Source organism: Telmatherina bonti (assembly GCF_933228915.1).
Source record: "Telmatherina bonti genome assembly, chromosome: 22".
NCBI classification, from domain to species: Eukaryota; Metazoa; Chordata; class Actinopteri; order Atheriniformes; family Telmatherinidae; genus Telmatherina; species Telmatherina bonti.
The window spans coordinates 22,433,938-22,441,571 of NC_136631.1; the positions used below are offsets into that span (position 1 = coordinate 22,433,938).

Consider the following 7,634-nt stretch of genomic DNA (forward strand, 5'->3'; position numbering starts at 1 on the left):
AAAAAAAAACATGACAACAATAATGTTGATGATGTTCACCAGATTAACACAAACATTATCTTCCAGCTGCTGTGTGACTCTCTGCTGATTTTTACTGTTCATGGAGTATTTTTGGCTGCGCATGTGGCAGGAAGCTTTGTGTTTATTTCAAGCAACACTGGAAGAAGATGATGTTGGTCGTCTTTTTGTTCAGACACTCCAGACTTTCCCATCTTTAACTTTATAAAACCTGTGGTCCCAGATGCTGCCGAACTGCATCAAAAAGGCTCTTTAGGACGACCTGCCTGGACCGGATGAACTCTCTAACTTTTATCCTATTTCACTTTATCATAGTTGACCTTTGCAGAGATAATGTTAAAGTATTGTACTTTGAATTGATAGAGCTTTAAAGCTGCAGCTGCATCATTCCAGACAGAGATTCATTTTTATCCTAAAAGGGAGGTGAGCCAAAACCTTTTTCACTTGTTCTATGTATTATCCTTTTTTCCCCCACCATTATTCTATTCTATTCTATTCTATTCTATTCTATTGTCATTTAGCAGACGCTTTTATCCAAAGCGACTTACATATAAGTAAGAACAACACAAGCACGAAATCAAACAGTAGAGGACATCGTAGGAAGATGCTAGTGGACTGTCCACTTGGACGCAGGTCCTTATATGAAGTGCTATAGGCTCTTTTTTTTTTTTTCCTCCGTTCCCACCCCATAATATCACCTATGTTACAATACAAAGAATAATAAATAATGTTTGTTGCAAAGAACTGGGCTCGGTTCTCCAACTTTCCAACAAATAGAGCTAAGTGTTGAAGTGCTCCTTGAAGAGCGGAGTCTTCACCATTAACACACATATTTACGCATCTCAACTATTCTCACACCTGTTTCCTTTACTATGACTAACCTTTACAAACCCTAACCCAAACATATTCAAATCAACCTTATGGTTTCAGAAATAACCTAATTTCATTTTACAGTAGGTGTGCAATTTTCTAGCAGATGCGTCAAAACAATAACCACAGGCTTAAAAGGTTGTTCAACCCCTTTCTTTCGTTTTTTTTTTCTCCTGCGTCTCCACTTGAAACTCTCATCCTCTCCGCCAGCTTCAACCAAGAGTAAATGGCAAACACTGCAAGTGTGAGTCACACATGAATGCCTGAACAACAGTTGGCTGATGAACATACATCCATATTCATGCCGTTGAAACAAAAAGTATGAATGAACTCCACACACCAGAGGCTGTCAGTCCACTGCTTTTCTGAGTCACATTTTCCTCCACGTTTCCACTTATTGTCTGGATTTAAAGTAAAACTAGTTCTAGGAGTCAAGACAAGCCGGTGCCATGATTCACTTCATCTCTGTGCTGACAGGAACTTGTCTGACTTCTAAATAAAGAAGTAAATGTCACTACAGGCCACATGCTAATAACATTATTCTGTGTCTGGCATTTTGGATGCAGCAAACTAAATCAACATAAACAGATCGACGTATGCAAACACGCTTCATGATAAAGGAGTGTTTGCTTTGCTTGTCAGTAAAGCTAAAATTAAATATGCCGATTAAAGGAAATATAGTTCTGAGTTCTTTAATCGCTACACTCAGGTATCAGAAAAGCGGCGTATGATGCTTGTTTTAATGGTGCCAGTGAGGCCAACAGCTCAAATTTAAAAAATGATAAGATAAAATCCTGATCAACCAACATATTTCACTAATTCTTACATTAACGCAGTCGGTCAGTTTGTGCCAGATTTCCTCAGCCACTCTGTTAATACAAGCTTCTGTTATCTTTCTAAATCCCCGTATTTATGTAGGGATTACAGTTAGTTGTTTTATGATGGATACGTGGCATTACACCTCTTCGTGTCTATGATGGATCGCCTGGCGCCAGCACTGCCCCTTTTTCACTTGAATGCATTTCTAACTAAAGCCGAGTCCGCTTAGCATGGCATTATGTCGGTGATGATCAGAGATTTGCAGGTAAACATGTAATTGTTTAGCTCTTTGTGCAGCACACTGCAACTTATGAGCCTAAAAGAAATAAGGCCGACGCCGTAAAATACTTCACTGAATGGATATTTTGGAGAAAGCATTCTGTTAGAAAAGGTTTTTGGCCTGATAGCTTATTGTGTTACAGTTGTTTTGGGACAGATTCTGATCAATAATTTGTTTAAATTGGGTTGAAGCTTAAAGTTATGGATCATAATGCAGATCCTGTGAGGATGAAAAGAATCCCAGTGTTGTAAGTCGGATTCTTTGCACATTTACATTTCTATCTTTGCTTCGGATGATTAAAACAAATATTAAAGTAAAGGATGGAGCAAGCGTCTTGTTGGTTTGTTGAATGTACAGTTGTGCTTCTATGTATTCATCCTCTTTCATTAAAGAAAAGGCTGAATTTACAACAGTCACTCAAATAACTGGAGACTTAAAAAAGGAACAATAACTAAAAATTTGCAAAAATATAATTTAGTAATATAAGACACTGTTTTTTTCATTTAATTGAGTTGAAAAAAGAAAAGAAAACAAACAAACAAATTGGTCCTGGACAAGTTGGAGCACTTTTCTGTTGAACAGTGGGACAAAATACCTGTCAACAGGTGCAGAAGTCTGACTGAGAGGAACAGAAAACACCTGACTGTAGCAGAAACATTAAAGGATTTTTCAACAAAATATTAGTGTATTTGTGACGTAATATGTAATAAATGATCTTATGTGTTTGCTTTTAAAAAAAATATTTCTATTGATCCAGAATTAGAAAATAATGTCGTGATTTTCATAAAATTTTTATTGATTATTACTTTACTCAATTTTTAGCTTATTTTACAGGCAGCTGTTTTTTTCCTTCTTTAATGAAAGGGTATGAATGAATATGAGCACAACTGTATGTGCATGTTTACATGCAAATATTTGTCACATCTGCATTTGTCGTATTAGTTCAGAGATTGATGTATATCACCAGAAACATTATTTCTTTGAAGGCGTATGCAACTTTTACTGACTGATTTCATACAATTAATACACCCTTACAAAGCAGTCGGATGGACTGACCAGTGGCTACTAAGAAAAACAAAGATATCAGTTGCTTGTAGAGCAACTCGATGTAAAAACAGTAAGCAGAATAACTTCATGCCCAGGAAACACCAAACATCTGCATTCCAGTGTTACTCGCTGCTTTACGGGGAAGTAGTTCTGTCCATTAGTTACAGAAAATGAATCATCAAGATTCTTCAATTTAACAAAAAGGTCGGCAGCAGATCGACTCCTGTCATGAAAAGCCAGATCCTGCTGGTGACCAAACCACTTTCCTATGATGACCTCTAGTTGAACTGATTTCATCTGCATTTTGTCAACGTTGTAATGAGTAAAGCAAAAGGTTCTTTGGAAAGACAGAGTTCAGCCTTGCAGAGTTGCACAATCAGCTCAGCCTAAGGCTTTCTCACATCTCACCCTGAAGTCAGTTGGCCTGTTTGCTGATCATATGACCTAAAGAGTCAGACTCAGATGGAAGCAGAGCATTGTGGAAGGTGAAACATTGCGAAGGGAACATACTGCAAGACAGAAAGGGAGGAAAATAACTTAATAAAGGAGAAAAGACAAAGACAAAAATTATTGTATTCATTTAGAGGAGAGCTTGCGCGATCGCAGGGGGGTTGGGAGAATGAGAGGGGAAGCAAGCACGTAGTTTTCCATAAAGGGCCATTGTGCCTGGATATGTCAACCCCCTTAAAGCCTGATTAGGAGAAGAAAAACTAATAGTGAACAACACAATGTGCAGAACTTACAGCGCTCTTTCCATGTCTGTGAGACGTTAGTTTCGTACAGTTTGTTGAATGCAAAATGTGAAAATCATCCGTTTTTTTTTTTTGTTTTTTTTTAAATTTTACATTCAAAACAAGATTTACAACTGTGATTTAGTCTTTGATGGTTTGTCTTCTGCGGCTGATAAAGAGCAGAAGTTAAAGCTAGGACAAGTGGAGATGTCTGAGAGCAGGAGAATTAACCATTTACAGATTGGTTCTGCTGGCAGGGTGCACACAGAACAGCAATCTGCTGACTTTGGCCAGTGCAGTCAGCTTTCAGCTGCTCACACACGACAAAAAAACATGGGACTGCATATGAAGGAGGGAAGACTCTGTTGCACAACCTTTAAAAATATGTTGACTAAACCTGCTGAGTTGTCATGACACATTCTTTTGAAATATTTACAACAAGTCATCTTTCATAACAACTTAACACACTTTAACACAGCTTAGTTTTATTTTGATGATGATGATGGTGTTGTTAGTCTTGTTTAAATTGCTGATGTGGACCAACGCGTCTGGAAAAAAGATTAATATATAATGATATTCGCCATTTGGCTGTAAAAGACCAGGAGTAATATTTAACACACTTATTTAAATTAACATAAAATCCAGTCATTTGCTATATTAGACATAGCTTGAAAATAAGATTTAAGAAAGTAGGACAATTTCTCAACATGGCCTCCTGATCACACACTATCAGCAACTGCAAACACACAACCTACTTGAACAAAGAAAACACCTGCATATCTTGACAAGTGTGAAGCAACACGTGGGAACAAAGTGAACTGAGAATCAACTGATAAAATACAGTAATAGATCACAGCATCAGTAATATCTAATCGTGGCATTGCTCTTTTGTGCAATGCGATTTGCTAAATAGTTTCTTTCTGCACTTTCATTCTGAGTAATGTGCCGCTGAGTTACATGTTTTAAGTCATTGTCAAATAATTCATTCTTCTACTACAGATTTCATGAACTATATTTTATTTTTTTCAAAATAAAAACTCTATAAATAAAAAAAAATCAAGCTTTTATTAAATGGTTTTCTAAACGGAATCTATTAAATAATTAACAATAAATGGAAACAACAGGAGCGTTGCTCCTGGACTGAAAAAGCTCACTTAAGTCTTTCACCTCCTTGAGATTCATGGAAACTTTCCAGATGACAGAAAACTAAAAACTGCTATATAATCTAGGAGCTGTGATATAAAGAGTATCACTCTCCCCACAAACAATGAGCAAAAAGGTTTCAATTCCTTTTCTGGAGGCTGTTGAGGAAACAAAAACTGAGCACAAGTGGCGTATTTTTAAGGACTTGCTCAATGAATAGTGGGATTGTTGGTGAAATAAGTAAAGTCACGAGGGATTGCTGTTAGATCGGAAACTCTGGAAACCAACAACAACTGGGATTTTTCTTTTTTCCCCTCCTGATGGGCGCGTCAACCCAGCGTGTAAAAGTGTTACAACAAAAAATAACAACTGCAGATTCACTCACCAAAAACAGCACCTGAAGTCGGCTGTGAGACTCCGGACCACAACAAAACGAAACAAGGCGTGTTAAAGTGACATGAAACGCGCCCAGACAGGGGTTTTTTTGCGGCGCAGGACGTGCTCTCAGGAAAACGTCGTTCTTCTTCTACGTCAGTGGGAGAAACTGTGCAGAGTCGTGGCCGCTGGTCGTCGCAGCGGGCCAGGAAGGCTGGTGTTGTGGTGGCGAAGAGGAGGAATGTTTCGCACCAACATGACGCTGCAACTCTGTGCAGGTAACGCGCATGCACAAAGTGCGACATGGCAACAAGTCAAAGGGCGGCATTCCTCAAAACTGAAACTGAACATGGAGCAGAGATAGGACGTCGCGGGGGATTATGTAACAGTTACACAGCTGAAACAACACTCCAGTCCTGAAACGGCAGTGGGAATAAGTTTATTAAAAAAAGATACACTCTCACAACACACCAACAGACAGAAAGACACACAGACACGCTCCTGTTGTTGCCCCCCAACAATATCAGTCACAAATAAACAAAGGGACAAATAAACAAAAATCTGCAAAGTTTTATTGATGAGTCATGGGTTTGAAAAAAAAAAAAAAAGAGGTCTGCCCTGATGACGCATCTTTTTCCTCTAAATGGTTCAGCAAACAATAAAAGCTACAACAACACAAACACCGATGTTCATGTAAAAACGCGTGATTCATACTTGGAGGTTTCACACGAATGTTGGAAGATTAGAAAGCTTTCAAGAAGTATCTGAAAGAAGAAAAAAAAAAGGCATACACCATCATCTTAAACAGACATGTTGATTTGCCACGTTGCAAAGGCTACTGGTATCTTGAGTTATTTCTTTAAAATTTACTAAATGAGATAATAACGATTATTAAAGACAATGGTTTAAAGTTTTTTTTTTTTTTTTAAACAGTTTTGTGGAAATTAGTTGCACAGTTGTGGGTGTTGGTTCATGTCTGATTGGCTGAAAGTTAGTTTTGGCTTGGAGCAGGAGAATTTTTTTTATATATATAAAAGTGAATGAAGCTGCAAAATATAAAGAACAGTAAATAGGCACATGTGGAAATCATGGACAACCGCCTCACTGGTCAATCTTCCTTATTTATTGCTTAGATTTACAGTAACATACATATCTGTTTAATTCTAATTCTGATATTTTCTCTCTCAGTGTAAGGCTAAATCACCCTATAATTACCAGTATAATTTCCTTCCTGCTCACGTGGCATTCAAATGTGATAACACAGTCATGCCGGTTCATATTGTGGAACATGCCACTTGAAACAGTCACAATTCCATATTTATGATCATGAGCACACTTGAAAACTGCCTGAGACACCTCTGTTTGGTGTGTGTGTGTGAATGCATAGGGAAAATGCAGTGACAGGTTATAGAGTGTGTCTTTGTGTTTTTGCCAGTAAAGCACAACCATTATGATCAACCACTCTTGTTTAGATTCATCGCAGGTAAAAGTTGTCACTCATATCAACTTACAGTGACCTAAATGACTCCATGGCAGCAAAATTCAACTCAGAGAATATCAGAACAACTGCAAACTGAGCAAAATAGTCTGCTTGAAACGTTGCTGTTACTCTTATCATCTATGCCTTCTTCAAGGCTTTTTTTTTTTGTAGATCTCACGAATAAGACTTGCACATGCCACCCAGCCTCTTTGTTGTAGCCCACACAAAAACCAACGGTATGCAAATAAAAGAGCTTTTCAGTTCAAACACTCAAAAAGAATGGTGCATTGTTTTACAGAAGTATGAGGAACCAACACTTCTGGCCTTGTCTTTGGAATACAATAACATCTGTGCAATAAAGTCTTGGGAACTGCTCCGAAGCAGTTGTGCATTTTATGAACTTTTCCATCTCATAAAGACCAGCATGTAAGCAAGAACAATACTGAGAGCTGGATGAGTCGTAAGCAAACAAAATTAAGCAGATAACAGAGACACCTCATCCAGCCAAGACCACAGAGAGAAAGGCGCAGCGTTTGTAATCATTAGCCTGGGTTATTGTGGATTCAGTCATTCATTTAGTGGAACACAGCAAACACCAAACTGCCAGTAATACATAGACATTTCCTTTTAAGTGAAGCTGGTGACATGCTGGTCAGGGTTTATGCAACAAGTTTCCAGTTTGTTCCAACATTTTATTCTGAACAGGAGAAAAGGATATTTATTTATTTTTTAACCATTTAGTCTAACGAAGGTTACAGCTTCAGGGAAGCTGAAGCTTATCCCAGCAATGACTGGCCAAGAAGGACATTTTCCTTTAATTTGATTGAGTTCTGTGTTTTTTATCTTTATGTATATGCTTTCCATTTATATT

The 7,634-nt window shown here is 37.9% G+C and overlaps 1 protein-coding gene across 3 annotated transcripts in view; it reads right to left on the minus strand.

The window, feature by feature from the left end:
• The window catches only part of keap1a (kelch-like ECH-associated protein 1a), a 20,722-nt gene extending 15,226 nt beyond the window's left edge, over nucleotides 1-5,496 (minus strand). For 2 of the 3 annotated variants that reach the window (XM_079262789.1, XM_079262787.1), the window contains exon 1: nucleotides 5,294-5,496. The gene's annotated coding sequence lies outside the window, so the exon portion shown is untranslated. Of the gene's footprint in view, nucleotides 1-3,442; nucleotides 3,474-5,293 lie in introns of those variants that run through there. The other variant, XM_079262788.1, reaches the window with a different exon arrangement.
• Nucleotides 5,497-7,634: the final 2,138 nt, after the last annotated feature.